The 23,681-nt window shown below is 41.6% G+C and overlaps 1 protein-coding gene and 1 pseudogene across 1 annotated transcript in view; one reads left to right on the plus strand and one right to left on the minus strand.

Moving 5' to 3' along the window:
- Nucleotides 1–23,681, minus strand: part of VAMP1 (vesicle associated membrane protein 1) — a 79,449-nt gene that overhangs the window by 11,051 nt on the left and 44,717 nt on the right. The gene's annotated exons all lie outside the window — the stretch shown is intronic.
- Nucleotides 25–22,858, plus strand: LOC114222604 (calcyclin-binding protein pseudogene; annotated as a pseudogene).

Consider the following 23,681-nt stretch of genomic DNA (forward strand, 5'->3'; position numbering starts at 1 on the left):
AGCAGATGAGTTGCAATTCGGGAAATGCATGCTGTAGCAAGTGACAGGCAAGTCCATTGACCGCTTGGGGTTGGCTGTATTTATGGGCAAGGAGTGCAAAGAGGGGGAAACCCAGCTGGAGTCCAAGCACAAAGTTCATTGGCTTGAGGATGGGGAGAGGTTCTTTGTTCATTTGGATGTTCATTGATCAGGAGATACTTCTCGGTCTTCTGTAAATCAGGCATTTAATGAAAATCAGACTCTTAGTTCTGTTCTGAGAGCACATGTGTGAGGATCCTCATGTCATATCCTCTGGTTCCATTTTAGATTGAAATCCTTTCAGATCATAAAAGCAGGGGTTCTCTCAACAAACACATAGCGTTACCCTTTCCAGGCATCTAATATAACTGTGCTGAAAGATAACAGTATTCTCTTGCTCTGAGCCTCTCTCAAGGTATTACAATGTTAGATTCCTCTTATTGCATAACCCACTTATTCATTCCTTTATCCTCAACCATTATTTCTCTTTCTCTCCATTTATGTTTACCCAAACATTTCTACCTTTGGAAAGCAAACGAGGTTCCAGCCACTGAGCTGGTCCAGGTTGCCGACGGCAATACTAGTTTAGCAAGTTCCTCTCTGTCAGTCCATTCCCATTCCTACAGAGAAGGGTGACACAGGGGCAGAAATAGTGGCTGTCTTGACCACAAGGCAGCAAGCAGTATCCACCATTAACCCCAGCTTTGCCAGATGCGGTCCAGGCACAGTCCACCCTATCAGGCCCTTAAGATTTCTGGCATAAAGTTGTGAAGGTGTCATTAATCCCTGCTCCTGGTGCCCCCAGCTGCATCACTGGTCCTGGGACCACTGCATCAGGTAGGAAGAAAGAAAACATGGTGACATGGGGAACCATGTAGTCACACTGGCATCCTCCCCCACCCCCTCTTCCCCAGTTCCCCAAGAGAGTTGGAGGACCCTCCAGGTAGCCTCCCCTGAGCTCCCCCTCACACTTGAGTGTGAGCACACACTCAGGAAGGCATGTAAACATGGTGACATGGGGAACCATGTAGTCACACCGGCATCCTCCCCCACCCCCTTCTCCAGGTCCCCAAGAGTGTTGGAGGACCCATCCAAGGGGCTCCCCTTAGCTCCCCCTAACACTGAGTGTGAGCACATACTCAGAAAGGCATGTAAACCAGCCCCTCATGACTTTATCTCCCCTGCTTTTAGGCAGCAAATGTTGCAACTACCTATTCCAATTCTCTATTGGACAGTTACTCTGAGGATGATATATGACATGATTCCTTTATTCAATGTGATATCTCTTTGCCTCCTGTTGGACACTATGGGCCATAAAGTGCATCCCTTGGTCTGAAGAAATGTTCCTCAGTGGTGCAAATTGGTACAGTGTCTTCTGTACCAAACCTTTAATAGTGTTTTTAGCATTTGGATCTACTATCAAGTATGCAAAGCCCAGCCCAGTATAAGTAAGTGTCCATTCCAGTTAGGACCTATTTATAGTCCCCTGGGGCTGCCAGCATTGGTCCAATGTAGTCCACACACCATCTATGTGCACAGCCTTCCCCCGAGCATCTTTCCTAGAGTCATCTGCAGTCTCTCTCTTATGGTATTGTGTGTCTCAGAGAGCACAAGAGGAAGATGTCTAGATTCAGCCCACCTATGTACTGCTGCAGCACCACATACCCACTCACCTCAACGGAGTGCCCCAAAAGGTCTACTTCGTGGTGTCAGTCATCTTCTAAATCCGGAAGGGAGTTCTTCCAGTGGGGATTGACACGCCCTGCTTTAATGTGCTCCTTAAATTCCCAGAGTGATTTCCTCATGGCCACGCCCTATTCAGGCATCCCCTTACTAGTCCAGTTTTCCCTTGCCCATCTACCATGGCCCTATGGCCGGGCCACTGGACACTGCCCATGAGTCTGTAAAAACCCAAACACGGGGGCTTTTAACCAGTGTTCAATTCTTGCATCACCGCTAGAAAACAGCATGCAGTTGAGCCCACTGAGAGATGATTCTCTTCTCTCAGTCTCTCCATCTGACAGTCTTTTTTTTTTTTTTAAGCTACAGCAAGTGAGCATATTTGACTTCTTAGAACATACATACTGGTTTTCTTTCTTTTTTTAAGATTTTATTTATTTGACAGAGAGAGACACAGGGAGAGAGGGAACACAAGCAGGGGGAGTGGGAGAAGGAGAAGCAGGCTTCCCACGGAGCAGGGAGACCGATGTGGGGCTCGATCCCAGGACCCTGGGATTATGACCTGAGCGGAAGGCAGACACTTAACGACTGAGCCACCCAGGCGCCCTCCATCTGACAGTCTTAACACAGCAGCCTTTCAAACAGGATACTGGCCATTCATCTCAGAACCATCATCAATTTTCATCCCAGCTTTCATTTAATTCCATCAACTGCTGCATCTGCATACGCTCCTGATCTAATCTTAGGCCCTGTTAAAACTCCACCCACAGGTTTTGGATACCCGGTGCGCTAGGCTCCTGTGTCAAGGAGCATCTTGTCGTATGTCAAGGGTAATGGGCTTATTCAGCAGGTGAAAATCCTGGTCATCACAAAGCCACAAAGCCAGTCCCACATGGTTTGTATAGGAAGCTCATCTGCTGCTTCATCTGCAGTGTTCCACTCGGCATTTATAGGGGAAGTTGGGTAGTTCATCTTCTCAGGATAAACACACTTCCCAGTGTTTTCTATCCCGTCCACCATGCTGGCTGTTCCATCCTGAATAATCTCCTGTGCATTCCTGGATCGTGTATCATCCATCTGTGATTATTCCATGGTGAGCTGCAGGTCCTATATCAACCCAAACATACTCTTCCGTTCTACAGCATTCAAAACCAAAGACACAGCCCCCAAATCAATTACTCTCACAATCCCACTTCAGTAAAAGTTCTTCAGGGAGCCGATGATACCAATCTACAAAATAAGACAACTCCTTCACACTACACTCCTGCTTTCAGTAGTTTCTCAGTTTTGTCCCTACCCCCACCCCCATCTTGACAACCTTCATGGGAAACGGAGGCCTTAGAGCATAATTTTCCTCTTTGCAGGCAGCTTTGAGGCTAGCGGCTGCAGCTTAGACTCTGAAGCTAGTGGCTGAAGCTAGTGGTCCAGCATCCAAGTCCAACCCACCAGATTCTTCTACTTTCACTTTGGCTGTTACAGATAATAACCAAGGGAGTGTATATTTAGCATGCTTCTCATTATTTTTGCATTTTTTTATATATCTAATGAGCCAACTCCTTGAGAATCAGGTCTACCCCCATTTCTAAATTCTATCCGTGGCTGATCTCAGCCCAGCTGCAGTTTCAGACCATGAGGGACTAGGTGGCCGTCCAGGGATCAAAGGTTCCTTATTCCCTGCCCTTCCTTACTTTCTCTTCCCAAGCCGTAAGTTTCTGTGAGCCATGGCTGTTTTAGCAAATCCCACTCCTCTGATGCCAATTAATAGGGTCTGTTTCTATTCACAACACTTGTGACACCAAATGTGTGGGCTGTCCACAGCAAGAAATTCTCCAATTCTCTGCAGATACCAATTTAGTGTCCTGCAATTTAGCTCAATTTTGACACTAACGACACAGAGCTAGGAGGTTACCTATACTTCTGTCCAACTTGCCTACAAATCAGGGGTTCCCAAGACCCCCTCTTCAACTACAATAATTTGCTGGAACAGTTTAATGGAACTCAGGGAAATACTTTACTAACTAGTAACAGGTTTATGACAAAGGATATTATAAAGGATACAAACGAGCAACCAGATAAAGAGGTACCCAGGGCAAGGTCTGGAAGAGTCGAGAGCACAGGAGCTTCTGCCCCAAGGAACTTGGGGTGCATGACGGTCTCTGCTCACGGATGCATTCACCAACCTGGAAGCTCCCTGAACCCCCTAGTTTAGGGATTTTTATGGCGGCTTCATCATGTAAACAGAATTACTAACTCAATCTCTAGCCTCCTATACTTCCTGGAGGATGGATGGGTAGGGCTGAAAGTTCCAAACTTCTAATCATGGCTGAATCTTTCCGGTGACCAGTTTCCACCCTGAAGCTAATCAGGAGCCCACCAAGAGTCACCGCAGGAAAACAAAACACAGTTGGGAGGCGCCGCTTGAGGAGGCGGTCACATCTGGCTCAGGGTCAGCTGTATGCACAGGGGGCGGGCTCTGCCTCTGAGTGAGCAGGCTCCCTGCACCGTTTCCTGCTCTCTCCCCTGCGCCTGCAGCTCTGGCCTTGCCCGACCCAGCCTGACCACGGCTTCAGCTTTAGAAGAGCTACAGAAAGATCCAGAGGAGGTGAAGGTGCTGCTGGAAAAGGCCACTAGAAAAAGAGTACGTGATGCCCTTACAGCTGACAAAAATCAAGACCAAGATGCAGCAGAAATCACAGGGAACAGCAGAACTTCTTGACAGTGAAAAGCCAGGTGCTGTGCTTGCTCCCATCACAACGGGATAGACAGTGAAAATCAGTAATTACGGATGGGATCGGCAGATAAATTTGTGAAAATCTACATCACCTTAAGTGGAGTTCATCAAATCCCCACTGAGAACGTTCAGGTGCACTTCAGAGAGAGCTCATTTGATCTTTTGGTAAAGAATCTAAATGGGAAGAGTCACTCCATGGTTGTGAACAATCTCTTGAAACCCATCTCCGTGGAAGGCAGTTCAAAAAAAAATCAAGACAGATACAGTTCTTATATAGAAAGAAAGCAGAAAACACACAGTCAGACTACCTGACTCAGGTTGAAAAAAGAAGACAGAGAGAAAGAAAAGCCCTGGGTGCCTGGGTGGCTCCGTTGGTTAAGCGACTGCCTTCGGCTCAGGTCATGATCCTGGAGTCCCGGAATCGAGTCCCACATCGGGCTCCCTGCTCAGCGGGGAGTCTGCTTCTCCCTCTGACCCTCCCCCCTCTCATGCTCTCTCTCTCTCTCTCTCTCTCTCTCTCCCCCAAATAAATAGATAAAAAAATCTTGAAAGAAAGAAAGAAAGAAAGAAAGAAAGAAAGAAAGAAAAGTCCTCCCACAACACTAAAATACATCCTAGTGAGGGATTGATGAATGTTCTAAAGAAAATTTATGAAGATGGAGATGATGATATAAAGTGAACCATTAATAAAGCCTGGGTGGAATCAAGAGAGAAACAAGCCAAAGGAGACACAGAATTTTGGGATTTTAAAGTCATTTTGGTGGGATGCCTGGGTGGCTCATTAGGTTAAGGGTCTGTCTTCAGCTCAGGTCAAGATCCCAGGGTCCTGGGATCAAGCCCCACCTCAGGCATTGGGCTCCCTGCTCTGCTCAGCGGAGAGCCTGCTTGTCCCTCTGCCTGTCGCTCCCCCAGCTTGTGCTCTCTCTGTCTGACAAATAAATAAAATCTTTAAAAATAAATAAATAAATAAAGTCATTCGGGGAACTGTGGTGTGGAAATATTGATGTTCCCAATAAGATGTTGTGAGCTGCACAGATAAATTTGACAGATAACTACATACACAGCCTTCTTCTAAGAGGAGGCAATGAACTCTCCCATTAAGAGAATATGCTTATTAAACACTTCCTCCAAAGATGGTTTCTTTAGTAATCTGGGCATTTTGTTTAAGAAAGGATAATATTGCATTCATGTGTGAAATGTAAAAAAGCAAGTCTTACCTAATGATAATGCCACATTGTGTTTCTTTTTTGTTCAGCTAACAAAAGTTATTGTTTGCCTGTAAGTTCCTGACATCAGCTCCCAGCAATGTAAGAATAAGTAAAAATAAAATCTGAATTTTTGCATAAATACATAAATAAATATAAATAAAACAAAAGACATTCCTATCACTCAGGAAATTACAAGTGTTTTAGGAGCTCTGTGTCAAGAACTGAGGGCAGAGACCAAATATATATTTATTATGTCACAGGAGTGGTGAGAGAGGACATCCTTGTCTTGTTCCCAATCTTCACTCAATCTGTCACTATTAAGTTTAGTGTTACCTGCACATTATTAGGTTAAGGAAGTCCCCCTCTATTCTTTGTTTGCTGAAAGTTTTTATCATGAATGAATGTTGATTTTTGTCAAATGCTTTTTCAGCATCTATTGAGATGATCATATGGATTTTCCTATTTGGTCTGTTAATATGATGTATTGCATTGATTTTTTAATGTTGAGCCAAACTTGCATTCATTTGGTCATGATGTATTATGCTTTTAAAAAAAAAATATTTGGGCGCCTGGGTGGCTCAGTTGGTTAGGCGACTGCCTTCGGCTCAGGTCATGATCCTGGAGTCCCGGGATCGAGTCCCGCATCGGGCTCCCTGCTCAGCAGGGAGTCTGCTTCTCCCTCTGACCCTCTTCCCTCTCGTGCTCTCTATCTCTCATTCTCTCTCTCTCAAATAAATAAATAAAATCTTTAAAAAAAATTTAAAAAATAAATAAATAAATAAAAAATATTTTATTTATTTATTTGTGAGAGAGAGAGAGAGAGAGCACGAGTAGGGGGAGAGGCAGAGGGAGAGGGAGAAACAGACTCCCTGCTGAACACAGAGCCAGATGTAGGACTCAATTCCAGGACCCTGAGATCATGACCTGAGCCAAAGTCAGATGCTTAACCAACTGAGCCACCCAGGCCCTCCCCATTATCCTTTTTATATATTACTGGATTTGAATTGCTGATATTTTGTTGAGGAATTATGTATCTATGTCCATGAGGAATACTGATATCAGTAATTTTCTTTTCCCATAACATCTTTGTCTAATTTTGGTATTAAGGCAATGCTGGTTTTATAAAATAAGCTGGGAAATATTCCTTCTTCTATTTTCTGGAATAGATTGTGCAGCATTCTATTATTTCTTCCTTATGTGTTTGGTAAAATTTATCAGTGAGTTAATCTCAGCCTGGAGTTCTATTAATTAGAAAGTTTTTAACTACAGGGGCACCTGGGTGGCTCAGTCTTTAAGCATCTGCCTTAGGCTCAGGTCCTGATCCCAGGGTCCTAGGATAGAGCCCTGCATTGGGCTCCTTGCTCCGCAGGAAGCCTGCTTCTCCCTCTCCCACTCCCCCTGCTTGTGTTCCTGCTCTTGCTATCTCTCTCTCTTTCAAATAAATAAATAAAATCTTTTTTTTAAAAAAAGTTTTTAACTACAAATTCGATGTCTTTCAGGTTATCTATTTTCCCTTGAGTGAGTTTTGGAAGTTTGTGTCTTTCAAGGAAGCAGTTCATTTCATCTAAGTTATCAACTCTGTGGCCATAAAGCTGTCAGTCTGGTTAGTTGTTTATCACATTTATTGATCTTTCAAAGAACCAGTTTTTGGTTCTTTAATTCTTTCCTTCTGTTTGCTTTAGGTTTAATTCACTCTTCTTTCTTTTAAGGTGAGAACTTATGTTATTGATTTTAGATATTTCTTCTTTTGTAATATGTACGTTTCACGCTATAAATTTCCCTCAAAACACATCTTTAGTGTCATTCTACAAATTTCAATATGTTGTATTTTAATTTTCATTTTGTTCAAAGACTTCCTCTTTGGCCCATAGGTGATTTAGAGGAGTGCAGTTTAGCTTCCAAATATCTTCAGATACTGTTCTCTGATTCCATTATGATCTAAGACGATAGATATTTTGTATGATTTATATTATTTTCAATGTGTTAAGGTTTATTTTGTGGCCCGGAATATGTTCTATTTTGGTTAATGGTCCATGTGCATCTGAGAAAAATGTATATTCTGCTGCTGTGGAGTAGAGTGTTCAATAAATCTCAGTTCAATTAGGTCAAGTTGGTTGATAGTGCTATTCAGATATCTGTATCCTTACAGATTTTCTGTTTATCTGTTCTATCAATTACTGAAAGAAGAGTATTGAAGTTTCCATTAAAATTGTGAATTTTTCTATTTCTCCCTTAGATCTTTTAGTTTTGCTTCATACATTTTGAAGCTCTACTGTTAGGTACATATATGTTCAAGATCACTATATCTTCTTGGAGAAATGACCCTTTTATCAATATATTATGTCCCTCTTTATCCCTGATCTGTTCTTGTTATGAAGTCTACTTTATGTGAAATTAATATAAACATTCCAGCTTTCTTTTGATTAGTGTTTTTATGGTAAATTTTTCTCTACTCTTCTATTTTTAACCTATTGAATACTCTATATTTAAAGTGAATTTCTAATACACAGCATATAGTTGGGTCTTGCTTCCTAACCTCTATCTTTTAAGTGGTATGTTTAGACTATTCACATCTAAAGTGATTATCGACAGAGTTAGATTAAAATATGCCATCTTGTTTGCTGTTTTCTTTTGTCTGTTTGTTTTGTGTGTGTGTGTTTTTGGGGGGTGGGATTTTCTGTTTGTTGTTATCTATTTGTTAATAAATTTGATTATACTAAAATGCAAAATTCTGTCCACTGAAAGACAATATAAACTCAGGACAGACTGGGTGAAGATACTTACAATTCATATGACTGACAAAGAATTACCATCCAGAATGTTTAAAAAAAAAAATCAGTAAGAAAAAGACAAATGAGGGGCACCTGGGTGGCTCAGTCGTTGAGCGTCTGCCTTCTGCTCAGGTCATGATCTCAGGGCCCTGGGATCAAGCCCCTACATCAGGCTCCCTGCTCCGCGGGAAGGCTGCTTCTCCCTCTCCCACTCCCCCTGCTTGTGTTCCCTCTCTCGCTGTGTCTCTCTCTGTCCAAAAATAAATAAAATCTTAAAAAAAATAAAGTAAAAATAAAATAACTAGGTACTTTCTCACACATATAGATTTAGCAAAAATTTAGAAATCTGATGCAATCAAGAATTAGCAAGGATTTGGAGCAACCAGCACTTTCATGCATAACTAATGGAAAAATAAATTTAAATAATTTTGAAGAGAAATTTGGCCATATCTTGCCAAACAGAAGATACATATTCTGACATATGATTCACATTTCACATCTAGGTTTATAATCTAGAGAAACTCTTGTTCACATGCACAAAGAAACATATAAAAGAAAGTTGATTGGGGCATTGTTTTCTCTTTTTTTTTAAGATTTTATTTATTTATTTATTTGACAAAGAGAGACACAGCGAGAGAGGGAACACAAGCAGGGGAAGTGGGAGAGGGAGGAGCAGACTCCCCATGAAGGAGGGAGCCTGACACGGGGCTCGATCCCAGGACCCTGGGATCACAACCTGAGCCGAAGGCAGATGCTGAATGACTGAGCCACCCAGGCACCCCTGGGGCATTGTGTTCTAATAGTTAAAAAGTAAGCCCCCCCCCCCCGCCCCGCCCCTGGCCGGCTCAATCAGAAGAGTGTGCGACTCTTGATCTTGGGGTTGTGAGTTCAAGCTCCACACTGGGTGGAGAGAGAGAGAGAATTGTCAAAATAAAACTAGTTGCCAAAAAGATACATACAATTTCATGCCAGTTATATGAAATTAAGAAACAAGCAAAATATCATATATAGATTATAAAGATATTTGTAGAAAAATTATTAAAATGTGCAAGGAAATGATGAAACCAAATTCAGGATATTAACTTCTTCTAGGGAAAAAGGGGAAAGGGATATTAAAGGGCCTTAATTTTACCTGCAGTGTTTCACTTTTTAAGCAGAACCATGGTTATGTGTGTGATTGGTTATGGTATTACCTATACTTTTTTCTTTTCTTTCTTTTTTTTTTTTTAGAGAGAGAGAAAGAGACATGTGGGGGGGAGGGGCAGAGGGAGAGAGAGAATCTTAAGCAGGCTCCACGCTCAGCATGGAGCCCGATATGAGGCTCTATCTCACCACCCTGAGATCATGATCTGAGCTGAAATCAAGAGTCAGACACCTAACCAGCTGAGCCACCCAAGCACCCCAATTGCCTACGCTTTTTTGTATGCCAGAAATATCTCATTAAAAATAATTTTTTGGGCGCCTGGGTGGCTCAATTGGTTAAGCGACTGCCTTCGGCTCAGGTCATGATCCTGGAGTCCTGGGATCGAGTCCCACATCGGGCTCCCTGCTCGGCGGGGAGTCTCCTTCTCCCTCTGGCCCTCTTCCCTCTCGTGCTCTCTCTCTCTCATTCTCTCTCTCTCAAATAAATAAATAAAATCTTTAAAAAATAATAATAATTTTTTAAGGAAACTAATAGAGAATTTCCAGTTTCCAATAATAACAGACTAGCTTTTTCAGTCCAGATCTCTGGCGGAAAGCAACCAAAAATAATGGGTACTTTTATAAATCATGGAAAAAAGCACCAGAAAGATGACAAGACCATAAGGAATTACCCAGAAGAGTCAGTAAGAATCCAGACCTTGAGATAGCAAAAGCTTAAACCTCACTTCACCAAAAAAAGAAATCCAAACGGCTGATAAATGCATAAAAAGGTGCTCGGCTTCATTAGACACCAGAGAAATACAAATAAAACCACACCCACCAGATCAGCAAAACTTCAAAACTCTTTTGCAAGTACATAGCATTAAATATTGGTAAGTGTGTGGAGCAACCAGAACTCCCATATACTGCCCAAGAAGTGTAACTTGGTTCGATTGCTTTTGAAATCAGTTTGGCATTATCTAGTAAAACTGACAATAATGTATGGCCCAACAAGTCCACTCTTAGGTATATACCAAGAGATATGCATGCATATGATTACAAGGATTCCTGTACAGTAGGGTCGACAGAAGCAGTGTTTATAATCCCAGTTCCAAAAACTGGAAATAGGGCACCTGGGTGGCTCAGTCGTTAAGCGTCTGCCTTTGGCTCAGGTCATGATCCCAGGGTCCTGGGATAGAGTCCCACGTCAGGCTCCCTGCTCAGCGGGAAGCCTGCTTCTCCCTCTCCCACTCCCCCTGCTTGTGTTCCTGCTTTCGCTGTCTCTTTCTCTTTCAAATAAATAAAATCTTTTAAAAAATTAAAAAAAAAAACTGGAAATAAACCCAGTGTGCATCATCAACAATGGTTTAGTCACACAGTGGAATGTTATACAGTAGTGAAAATGGATGCACTAGAGTGAAACATGGCAAGAAGCATGAATGTCATAAACATTCTGTTGAGAAAAAGAAGCAAGACAGAAAAGAAAACATACAGTGTGATTCCACTCATAACGTTTAAAATACTGAACTACGTTGTTTAGGGATACATACATAAGTGGTGAAACTAATATAACAAAAAGCAAAGAAATGATCATCACCGAAGACCATGTCAGTGATTGCTCAAGGAAGGAGAGAGTTGATTATGATTGGAGAGGGGCACACAGATGACCTCTGAGCTTCCAATGATGCTCCATCTCTTGATATAGATGGCAATTATGTCATTTCACTTTGTAATCACTCACTAAACTCTACATACGCACTTTTGCAATTTTCTGTTTGGATGTATATTTCAAACACAAAGTAAAATAAAGGGGAACGGGGTTCGGTTAAGTATGGCAAAGGACCTGAAAGATTCAGTTTTGAGCATTTGGAGTATAAGATGTCGATGAGACATCCCAACGTTGGGGCCAAATAGGTTGGAGACATAAATTTTGGAGTCCTAGACTCAGAGATGATAAACGAAGAGGAAGAGTAGATCGCCTACAGGGTGTATGAGGGTAACAAGATAAAAGGGCCAAGACGAGACCCCGCAGAGCACCCGCACTTGACGGCCAAGCAGAGGAGAAAGAACTAGCAGAGGAGACGGAGAAAGAATAGCCAAAGGAGGTGGAAGAAATCTAGGAAACATGACGTCTGCGGGGGAAAAAAACATTTCAAGAAGAAAGGAGCGGTCAACTCTGTCAAATGCTGCTGAGGGGTTAAATAAGAAGATGGAAAAGTGTCTGCTGGATCTATTAAAATGTAGTCATAGACCTTAGCAAGAGTAGATCCAGTGAAGAGATGGGGCGGAAATGAGACGAAGAATGGGTGGGAGGTAAGCAGGGCTACCACGTGGCACAGCCATGGAAGGCGCCTTTCAAGTTATGCCCCAGGAGGCACCATTAACGCAGACTACAGAATAATGAGGTCCGTGGAGCTGTGCAATGCCAAACCCCTGGAGAGAAAATGGAGCCCACGAGTAGAGTGATTTAAGAGCATTACCCCTAAGGTCCAGCAGCCTGTCCTCAAATACTGATTGCAACACTTACTAACAATGTGAAGTTGGTCAAGTGGCTCAAACTTTTCACACCTCAGGGTCCAAATCTATAAAAATAATACCAATGCAATAGGACTGTTGTGAGAGGTAAATATAACAATTTACATTTCAGCACATAATAAGCATTCAATCAGTGTCAATTATTATTTTCTGTAGTACTTAGACAAACTCCTTCAAGAAGCATGGCCATCATGGGAAGAGAGAAATGACAATAGCTATAGGGGGATATGGAATTGAAGGAAGGTAGTGACTGCTTTGTTTTGTTTAATTTAATCAACTTTATTTATTAAAGCTTCAGTTTACAGAAAAATTGCACAGAAAATACAGAGAGTATCCATATATTCTTTCTCCCCCTCCACACAGTATCGTATAATATCGTACAAAGTAGTCACTGCCCTAAAAATCCCCTGTGATTCACCTCTTCATCCCTCCCTCTCCCCAAGCCCCTGGCAACCCCTGATCTTTTTACTGTCTCTATAGTTTTGCTTTTTCTAGAATGTCACAGTTGGAATCACAGAATATGTAGCCTTCTCAAACTGGCTTCTTTCACTTAGCAATATGCATTAAGATTATTCCCTGGGTTTTCTTTTGTGGCTCAATGGCTCATTTCTTTTTTTGCAGAATAATATTTCATGATCTAGATGTACCACTGTTTTTTATCCATTCAACTGTAGAAGAATGTCTTGGTTACTTCTAAGTTTTGGCAATTATGGATAAAGCTGCCAAAACATACGTGTGCAGGTTTTTGCACAGACATAAGTTTTCAACTCATTTGGACAAATACCAAAGTACGAAATTGCCAGATCATATGATAAGACTATGTTTAGCTTTGTAGGAAATTGCCAAACTGTCTTCCAAATTGGTTCTGCCATTTTGTATTCCCACCAGCAATGAAGGAGAGTTCCTGTTGTTCTATATACTCACCAGAGATTGGTGTTTGGGGTTCTAGCCATTCTAATATGCGTGCAGTAATATCTTGTTGCTTTCATTTGCAATTCCTTAATGACATATGAGGTTTAACGTCTTTTCATATGCTTATTTGCCATCTGTACATCTTCTTTGGCAAGGTGTCTGTTCAGATCTTTTTGCCCATTTTCGGGGCCCATTTTTTAATTGAGTTGCCTATTTTCATATTGTTGAGCTTAAACAGTTCTTTGTATATTTTTAACACAATTTCTTTATTAGATTCGTGTCTTGCCAATATTTTTTCAGTCTGTGGCTTATCTTCTCATTCTTTTAACAGCGTCTTTCACAGAGCGGAAGTTTTTCATTTTAATGGAGTCTCATTTATCAAATTTTTTCTTTCATTTGTGAAAGTAGTATTTGTACTACCTTTGCTGTTGTATTGAAAAAGTCATTGCCAAGCTCAAGGTCTCCTAGATTTTCTCCTATATTATCTTCTAGTAGTTTTATAGTTTTGCATTTTACATATAGGTCTATGATCCATTTTGAGTTAATTTTTGTGAAAAGTATGTCTATTCTAGACTCTTTTTTGTATGTCGGGTTGTGCCAGCACCATTTGTTGAAAAGACTATGTTTTCTCCATTGATTGCCTTTGGTCCTTTGCCAAAGATCAGTTGATTATATTCCTGTGTATCTACTTCTGGGCTTTCTATTCTCTTCCATTTATCTATCCATTTATTCTTCTTGCCCACCCCATACTATCTTGATTACTGTAGCTTTATAGTAAGTCTTGAAGCAGGCAGTGTCAGTCTTCTTCTGACTTTATCCTTCTCCTTCAATACTGAATTGGCTACTCTAAGTCTTTTTTTTTTTTTTTTGAGTAATTTCTACACCCAATGTGAGGCTTGAACTCACAACCCCGAGATCAAGAGTCTCATGCTCTTCCAACTGAGCCAGCCAGGCACACCATGGGTCTTTTTAAACTTTAGATTGGCTTGTCAATATACACAAAACAACTTGCTGGGATTTTGGTTGAGATTGTGTCCAATCTACAGATAAAGTTGAGAAGAGCTAGTATTTGAACAATATTGAGTGGAAGGTTTTTTGTTTTTGTTTTAAGATGAAGAGAAACTTGAGAATATTTAAAAGTTTTGGGGAAGGAGCCCATAGAGAAGAGGCTGAAACCTCAAAAGGGAGGGAATCATCAACATAAGATTTCTGAGCAGGCTGCAAAAAGTGGGTTTCAGGGTGCATGTGGAGGAACTGATAGGAGGAGGGACCTTTGTCCGTTGTAAAGGAGGACAGGGAGTGAGGATATATGTAAATGCAGGTCTTTGTAAATTTGGTGGTGTTTAGTTTTTTGGTAAAGATGGATGCCAAGTCAGCTGTTGAGAGCAAGAGGATGAGATAGGACTTGGAAGTTTGAATGGAGGAAGTGTGAGTAGTTGTGGCATGGAGGGAAAGAGCATGTTCGCCAGAAGGATGGAACAGGATCACCAGGTAGTGTTGAGGGCTCCGTTGGTGACCGTAAACTTGAATCCATGCAGACCTGTGAGACCGCCCTGGTACAAAGAGACCCAGTTGTATGCATAGAGAAGGAAATCGTTCAGTCCATCCGGGATTGGGGTGCTTCCACAAAGGTGTGATTAAAGGTCAGAGAGACGAAGGATTTTATAATATCAACAAAAGAGTGACAGAAGTAGTGGTGGGCCGTCGGATCTAAGACAGACAGGGAAGTGAAAATGGAAGGAGCTAATGGCTGAAAATCAAGCAGAGAGGCAGGGGAATGGTAGCCCGAGGGAAGACCAGGTGCAGTGGGCATGGTTGAGCAAGAACTGGAGGTTTTGGTCAAAGAGTTTCCACCTCTGTTAAGTGGGGGAAACAAGAGTTGTAGTGACAATTAAACGTCACAGAATGTGTGCTCTGTAAACAGTGAAACACCACACCAATGTTTGTTTTTTCACTAGATGGTAAACTTGAAGATGGGAACCATGTCTCCTGCTAGCCTAGTGCCTAACATGGAATACGTGATAATGAACCTGTGAGTGCTAGAAGGAGGAGCAAATGAGCTGATTTCCCTTTAAGATTGAGGCTTTGCCAAAATTTTGGACTTCCAGTCCAGAAAATAGCTGGTCCTTCCACATTTTTGTACACAGACTAGCTAAAGTCCGACAATGAGGTCATAGATCAGACTGCTCTGCTAAAAGCAGAGTAGCTCGTATTGAATACAGTAGTTCCCTCTTATCCGCGGTTTCACTTTCTGTGGTTTCAGTTACCTCTGGCCAACCACAGGCCGGACATAGATGATCCTTCATCTGACGTAGCCTCAGAAGGTGGCCTAACACTGTATCACAGAGCCTATGTCATTCACTTCGCTTCATCTCATCACGGAGGCATTTTATCATCTCACATTATCACAAGAAGCGTGAGAAGAGTATGAGAAGATGTGTTATGTGTGTGTGTGTACGTGTGAGGCCACATTCACACAACTTTTATTATAGTATGTTGTTATCATTGTTCTGTTGTTTTATTATTAGTTATTGTTATTAATCTCTGTGCTGAATTTATACATTAAACTTTATTATAGGTATGTATGTATAGGAAAACACATAGTATATATAGGTCCAGTACCATCTGTGTTCTTAGGTTATCCCCCACAGATAAGGGGGGACTACTGTATATATTTATAAACTCTGAATAAAATATTAAAAAACAATTATTTGAAGACATTGGAGAGTCACCAAAAGGGTAGAAACTGGAAGAGATTTAGTGCTTTAAAAGAGGAAAACATACTGAGGGAGATCCATATTTATCTGGCTTTTACAGGTTTTCATGATGTGCATGGGGGAGGAGGGTGGATAGAGCCAAAGAAGAAACTGGCACTCTTGTTAATGAGTCTAAGTTTGGCATTGTCAGTTCGGCTGGAAATTGAAGGGCACTCTCAGAAAAGAAGGAACAAGAAGAGAGCCCCCAAATCAGCAAACTCCTTCAAATCCTTAGCTAACTCCTGAACTATGAAGCAATACTCCAAGGAGCCAATCACAAGAAGAATGTCCATTCCTCGTCAGGCATGGTTTAAGATTTTTTGTTTTTAAGATTTTATTTATTTATTTGACAGAGAGAGACACAGCGAGAGAGGGAACACAAACAAGGGGAGTGGGAGAGGGAGAAACAGGCTTCCCGCTGAGCAGGGAGCCCGATGCGGGGCTCGATCCCAGGACCCTGGGAGCACGACCTGAGCCAAAGGTAGACGCTTATCCACTGAGCCACCCAGGCGCCCCAGGCATGGTTTAAGATTAACCCAGGACTGGGGCGCCTAGATGGTTTAGTCGGTTAAGCGTCTGACTCTTGATTTTGGCTCGGGTCATGATCTCAGGGTCATGGGATTGAGCCCCTCGTCAGGCTCTGTGCTCAGTGGAGAGTCTGCTTGAGGATTCTCTCTCTTCCTCTCCCTCTGCCCCTCCCCCAGCTCTATCTCTCTCTCAAATAAATAAATAAAATCTTTTTAAAAATGTAACTCAAAGTGTATAAAATACCTAATACCTAAATTCAAGAGATAAAACTATAAATTCTTAGAAGGAATATGGGTGTAATCTGTTTTACCCCTTCTAATTAGGCAATGATTTGTTTGTTTGTTTGTTTTAGATATGACAATAAAAGCACAAGCAAGAAGGGGCGACTGGGTGGCTCAGTTGGTTAAGCGACTGCCTTCGGCTCAGGTCATGATCCTGGAGTCCCGGGATCGAGTCCCACATCGGGCTCCCTGCTCAGCAGGGAGTCTGCTTCTCCCTCTGACCCTCTTCCCTCTCGTGCTCTCTCTCAAATAAATAAATAAAATCTTAAAAAAAAAAAAAGCACAAGCAACAAAAGAAAAAAAGCACAAATTGGACTTCATCAAAATTAAAATTTTTTGTACTTCAAAGGATACCACCAAGAAAGTAAAAGTACAACCCACAGAATGGGAGAATATATTTGAAAATCATACATCTGATAAGGGACCTGTATCTAAAATATATAAAGAATTCCTACAACACAATTTTAAAAAAGGATAAACAACCCAATTCAAAAATGGTTAAAGAACTGGGGTGCCTGGCTGGGTCAGCTGGTGGAGCATGTGACTCTTGGGGTTGTGAGTTTGAGCCCCATGTTGGATGTAGAGATTCCTTAAAAAAAAAAAAATCTTTTAAAAAAATGGGAAAAGGACTTGAATAGACATTTCTCCAAATAAGATGTATAAATGGCCAACAAGCACATGAAAAGATGTTCAAATCATTAGAGCTTAGAGAAATGCAAGTAAAAACCACAACGAGATACCACTGACTAGGATGACTATAATTTTAAAAAGACAGATAATAACTAGTGTTGGTAAGGATGTAGAAAAACTAGAACTTTCATACACTTCTCGTGAGAATGTAAAATGCTGCAGTCATTTTGGAAAATAGTCTAGTGACTCTTAAAAAGGTTAAACATAAAAGTACCACATGACCCAACAATCCTGCTCCTAGGTATATACCTGAGAGAAATAAAAACACGTCCACACACAAAACAGTTGTACAATTGTACACGAATGTTGATAGCACCATTACTCATAACAGCCCAAAAGATGAAACAATGTAAATGTCCATCAACTGATAAATAGGTAAATAAAATGTGGTATATCCATGCAATGAAATATTACTTAGCGACAGGAAGTACAACATGGGTAAAGCAAGAAAACATTATGCTAAGTCAAAGAAGTCCATCACAGAGGACTACATATTATAAGATTTCATTTATATGAAATGTTGAGAATAAGTAAATACATAGAAATAGATTGCCTATTGCTTAGGGCTGGGAGGGCTTGAGGGAAAATGAGTGGTGATGGCTCAGGAGTGTGGGCATTCTTTCTGGGGTAATAATGAAAATGTTCTAAAATTGACTGTGGTGATGGATGCATATTCTTCAAGAATGACAAGAGGGGCACCTGGGTGGCTCAGTCAGTTAAGCACCAACTCTTGGTTTGGGCTCAGGTCCTGATCTCATGGTGGTGAGACTGAGCCCTGCATCAGGCTCCACGCTCAGCGTGGAGTCTACCTGACATATTGTCTCTCCTTCTGCCCCTCCCACTTGTGCTTTCTCTCTCTGAAATAAATAAATAAATCTTTTTTGAAAAAATTTACATGGTATAGTCATACAATGGGATATTATTTGACAATGAAAAAGAATGAAGTACTAATATATGGTACAACACAAGATAAACCTCAGAAGCATTACGTTAAGTGAAAGAAGCCAATCACAAAGGACCACATATCATATGATTCCATTTATATGAAATGTGCACAATAGGCAAATCCACAGAGACATAAAGTAGACTAATGGTGGCATAGGGCTGCCTTAATGGAGGAAATAGGGAGTGACTGCTAATGGCCACATGGTTTCTTTTGGGGATAACGAAAGTGCTCTAAAATTGTAGGGATGGCTGCACAACTCTGTGAATACGCTAAACACCATCGACTTGTACACTTCAATATGTGAACTGTATGTGAATTAAATCTCTAAACTGGTTAAAAAAAAAAAGAAAAAAAGACAAGCCAAAAGCACACATCTCCACATCAGCAGAAGGCAAGAGGGACCCATAGTTCAGAGCCTGCAGAGGGGTTGGTCTGACTGGCTTTAGAGTACGGGGGGATGACATAGGGTAGGCACTACAGAATGGAAGCAACGCCATGGTGGTAACATGAACAGAGGACAGCCTACCCACAGGCCCACATATATACTCAAGCCCAAGGGTTGGCAGTGGCCATATTACTATCCCAGGGCCCTGAACATTTCCAACTTGAGAGTCATCCCAAACCAGTGTATCAGCACCATTCTGGTGGCAGGGATCCATACAGGACTAGGTCTGGTCCAGAGGCACCCTGCCCAGATGGCACTGCCAGGCTCACTGGTCCAAGGCAGTGAAGGAGGACTTAAAATTCTTGAGAAAGGCACTCCAAAGCACAAGGCCCCCTGAGGTGTGGGACAATGGAGAGTCTTGCTTCTGTCTAAGGGCAGTACTGTAGAGGGTATGTATAAAAACCAAATAAGATGGTGAACTTAAACCCAACCATATTGACAAGTGCATTAAATGTAAATGGATTAAACACTTCATGTAAAAGATTATCAGAGTGGATTTTTAAAAACCAAGGCCCAATTATATGCTTTTTATAAGAGACACACTCAAAATAGACACAGACTGGTTGACAATAAAGGATGGAAAAATACTATGCATACACTAAATGTAAGAAAGCCATTTCTTTCTTTCTTTTTTTAGCATTTTTATTTATTTGTTTGACAGAGAGAGAGCACACAAGGAGGGGAAGCAGCAGAGGGAGAGGGAGAGGCAGGCTCCCTGTTGAGCAGGGAGCCCAACACGGGGCTCAATCCCAGGACCGTGAGATCATGACCTGAGCTGAAGGCAGACGCTCAACCGACTGAGCTACCCAGGCGCCCCAGCCAGTTTCAATATAAGTATTACAGAGATTTTTTTAAAGCTCATTTCATAACAATAAAAAAGTCAATTCACTAAAAGGAATTAATTAAGTATGAATAATTAAGAATTCATAAGACTAAATGTGTATACATCTTAAACCAGAACTTCAAACTAAATGAAACAAAAATATTACAGGAAGAAATAGACAATCATAGTTGAAGATTAAAAATTCCTCTCTCAGGGCGCCTGCTTCTCCCTCTCCCACTCCCCCTGCTTGTGTTCCCTCTCTCCCTGTGTCTCTCTCTGTCAAATAAATAAATAAAACCTTTAAAAAATTTTAAAAAATTAAAAAATAATAAAAATTCCTCTCTCAGTTATTGATAGACCGCAAAGACAAAAAATCAGGAAAGATGTGGAAGATTTGAACACTAGCAACCAGTCTGACCTAACATAAATTCATAGCACACTCCACCCAACAACAGCAGACTATGCATTCTTTATAAGTGCAAATGGAACATTCACCAAAATATATCATAGGTTGGTCTTTAAGCATTTGAAAGGACTGAATTTAAAAGATTATGTTTCAGGGCGCCTGGGTGGCTCAGTTGGTTAAGCGACTGCCTTCGGCTCAGGTCATGATCCTGGAGTCCCGGGATCGAGTCCCGCATCGGGCTCCCTGCTCAGCGGGGAGTCTGCTTCTCCCTCTGACCCTCCTCCCTCTCATGCTCTCTGTCTCTCATTCTCTCTCTCTCAAATAAATAAATAAAATCTTTAAAAAAAAAAAAAAGATTATGTTTCAGGGCACCTGGGTGGCTCAGTCTGTTAAGAGTGCAACTCATGATTTCAGCTCAGGTCATAATCTCATGGGCTGTGGGATTGAGCAGGAAGTCGGCTTGAGATTCTCTCTCTCCCTCCCTCTCTGAGCCCTTCCTGCCCTCCCCCTCCCAAAGTAAATAAATAAATCTTTAAAAGAAATAAAAATAAAAGATTATGTTCTCTGACCTCAACAGAATTAAATTAGAAATAATAATATCAAAAAATCCCCCAATAATTGAAAATTAAGTGAATCACTTGTAAATAATCCAAAGGTATTAATGACATACCATTATACACCCACCAGTGTGTATAGCATTTTGGGGTTTTGTTTGTTTGTTTTCTGCGGGTTTTTTCATTCACGTATTTATTTATTTTAAGATTTTATTTATTTGATAGAGAGAGACACAGCAAGAGTGAACACAAGCAGGGGGAGTGGGACAGGGAGAAACAGGCTTCCCGTGGAGCGGGGAGTCGATGCAGGTCTCGATCCCAGGACCTGGGATCATGACCTGAGTCGAAGGCAGATGCTTAACAACTGAGCCACCCAGGCACCCCTCATTCACATATTTATTCCACGATCAAAATAAATCATAATTTAAAGCCATAACATTTTTTAAAGATAAAGGAGAATTTGTGTCACTGCTGCATTAATAAAGCACAAAGCTAATAAAACAGCCTGGCTGGGTGCCTGGGTGGCTCAGATGGTTAAGCGTCTGCCTTCAGCTCAGGTCATGATCCCAGCGTCCTGGGATCGAGTCCCACATTGGGCTCCCTGCTCGGCGGAGAACCTGCTTCTCCCTCTCCTTCTGCCTGCCGCTCTGCCTACTTGTGCTCTCTCTCTCTCTCTGTCAAATAAATAAAATCTTTGGGGAAAAAAAAAAAACAGCCTGGCTAAAATTTTAAAAGCTGACAACCACAAATAATAGCAAGTAGGTAGAAGAACTGGAATGCTCATAATTGTTAGTGCAAGTCTGAAATGCTACAACTACTTTGGAAAACTCTTTGGGGGCTTCTTAGAAGGCTAAATATACACCTACCCTATGACCAAGAAATTCCACTCCCAAGTATTTATTTAAGAAAAATAATAACGTATATCCAAAATGCTCGTATAAGAATCTTCACAGGAGCTTTGACACTATTAGCCAAAAACTGGAAATAACCCACATTTGCACCAAGAAGTGAGTGGATAAACAAATTGTCATATATTCACATGATGGAATATACTCAACAGTAAAAGGAAATTATGGATACAGGCAGCAACACAGATGAATCTCAGAAACATTACGTTGGGCAAAAGAAATCAGACAAAAACAATGATCCCATTTACATGAAATTCTAGAAAGACTAATCTGTGATGATAAAAACTAGAACAACTGTTGTATTTGGTGGGGTGGGGGAAATGGGCACATGGGAACCTCCCAGGGTGATGGAAATATTCCCTAACTTGGTAAGAATGGTGTAACATGTGCATATGCAATTGTCAAGATTCATCAAACCGTACACTTAATATCTATGTATTGTATTACACATAAATTACACTTCAAAACAAATGTTAGAATCTTTAAAAAAAAAAAATCAAGCTCTTTTCAGGTGCCTCTGCATCCTGCCACACTGCATATCTTCCCAGAAAATGCTATCAGAGACTAAGAATGTGCAATCATTTATCATTGGGGCATTAAGAGTTAGGGATCCTCCTGTTAACAAATCAATTAAACAGCCAGAAGTGGTTGGATTTAGCTGGCATAGGCTAAGATGCCGTGGGGTTGTCCAATACCTCACAGTGGGAGACAATTTTTGAAGAGGAAGATAGTCCAAAGAGCACCACCAACTGTTGCAGACTTAAGAAGTGGTGAGAAGATTGGATAAGGTCTGGGGCACCTGGGTGGCTCAGTCGGTTGTGTCTGCCTTCAGCTCAGCCTGTGATCTTGGGGTGCTGGGATCGAGCCCTGCATCGGGCTCCCTGCTCAGCAGAGTCTGCTTCTGCCTCTCCCTCTGCTCCCCCGCCCCCATTCATGCTAGCTATCACTCTCTCTGACTCCCTCAAATAAAGAAATAAAATCTTTATTTTTTTTAAAGATTTTATTTATTTATTTGACAGAGAAAGAGCAGGAGAGCACAAGCAGGAGGAGCAGCAGAAGGAGAAAGAGAAGCAGACTCCCCCACTGAGCAGGGAGCCTGATGTGGGGCTTGATCCCAGGACCCTGGGATCATGACCTGAGCCGAAGGCAGACACTTAAACAATTGAGCCACTCAGGCGCCCCTAAAGAAAATCTTAAAAAAAAAAAAAAATATTGTGTAAGATCTGCTTTGGAAAGAGAACCCCTAGCTGGGTAAGAGCTTGGAGGGAGGTGATACAAAGGGTCAAGAGGGATATGCTTTCTGGGCAAGATTTCCACTGGGATGAACTCAAGAAAGGGGGAGCAGTTGGTCTGGGTTCAGATGGAATATGGAAGAAGGCAAGCGTGACTGGGCCTTCATGGCAATCCCAGACTTAGTGAGGCTCTCTGAGGAGTCCCCAGACTCTGCAGACCCCTCCCATGCCCAGGCCCTCTCCTGGCACCTGCAGCTCCAACCCAGCACTCTGGCACTGAACCTGACATCACCAAGGTCAGCGCTGGCCTGAGAGCTGAGTCTCTACTCCATTTTCTAATCTCTAACTCTGCCTCCCAACCAAAACTTGCTACTGAAACAAAGCCTCTTATTTGGATGGTGTCCTGAAAACCAAAATCACAGCCCCAGACTGTCCTTCTTTCTAGTCCTGGCCCCAAACCAGAGCCAGTAGCAGGAGTGATAGTGATAGCCATGGTATGGGGTAGTACTGTTGTTGTAAACAGGACTAGTAATTAGAGTAATAGTGGTAGTTAATGATGTAGTTGTTGAGATATATATATATATAGTAGCATTGGTAGCTAGCATTTAATGATGCTTAACTATATGCCAAGCCCTGTGCTGAACGTTTAAATGCTTTACCTTATTTAATCCTAACAGATGCCCCTATCTTCCCTGGGAAGAGATAGAAACTCTTTGTAAAATACTCTACTGTAACTTTATTTGTTGTTGCTGCATAAGTAAGACCTATTCATTATAGGAAAAAATTGGAAGATTCAGGTCAGCAAAAAGTATAGAAAATAAAAGTCATCCATCATCACATCCTTTAAGTTAATCACTACTGTGACCTACCAGGTATAAATTCAATATCTTTATAAAAATAGTATTAGTCAGGGGCGCCTGGGTGGCTCAGATGGTTAAGCGTCTGCCTTCGGCTCAGGTCATGATCCCGGGGTCCTGGGATCGAGTCCCACATCGGGCTCCCTGCTCTGTGGTGAGCCTGCTTCTCCCTCTGCTTCTCTCTCTCTCTCTCTCTCTCTGACTTTCATGAATAAATAAATAAAACATTTTTAAAAAATTAAAAAAAAAATATTAGTCAGTATGTAGTTTAATCTGCT

This window comes from Eumetopias jubatus, unplaced genomic scaffold (genome assembly GCF_037043125.1).
Source record: "Eumetopias jubatus isolate StellerSeaLion01/CBP00866 unplaced genomic scaffold, mEumJub1_p1.0 scaffold_8, whole genome shotgun sequence".
Classification (NCBI taxonomy): domain Eukaryota; kingdom Metazoa; phylum Chordata; class Mammalia; order Carnivora; family Otariidae; genus Eumetopias; species Eumetopias jubatus.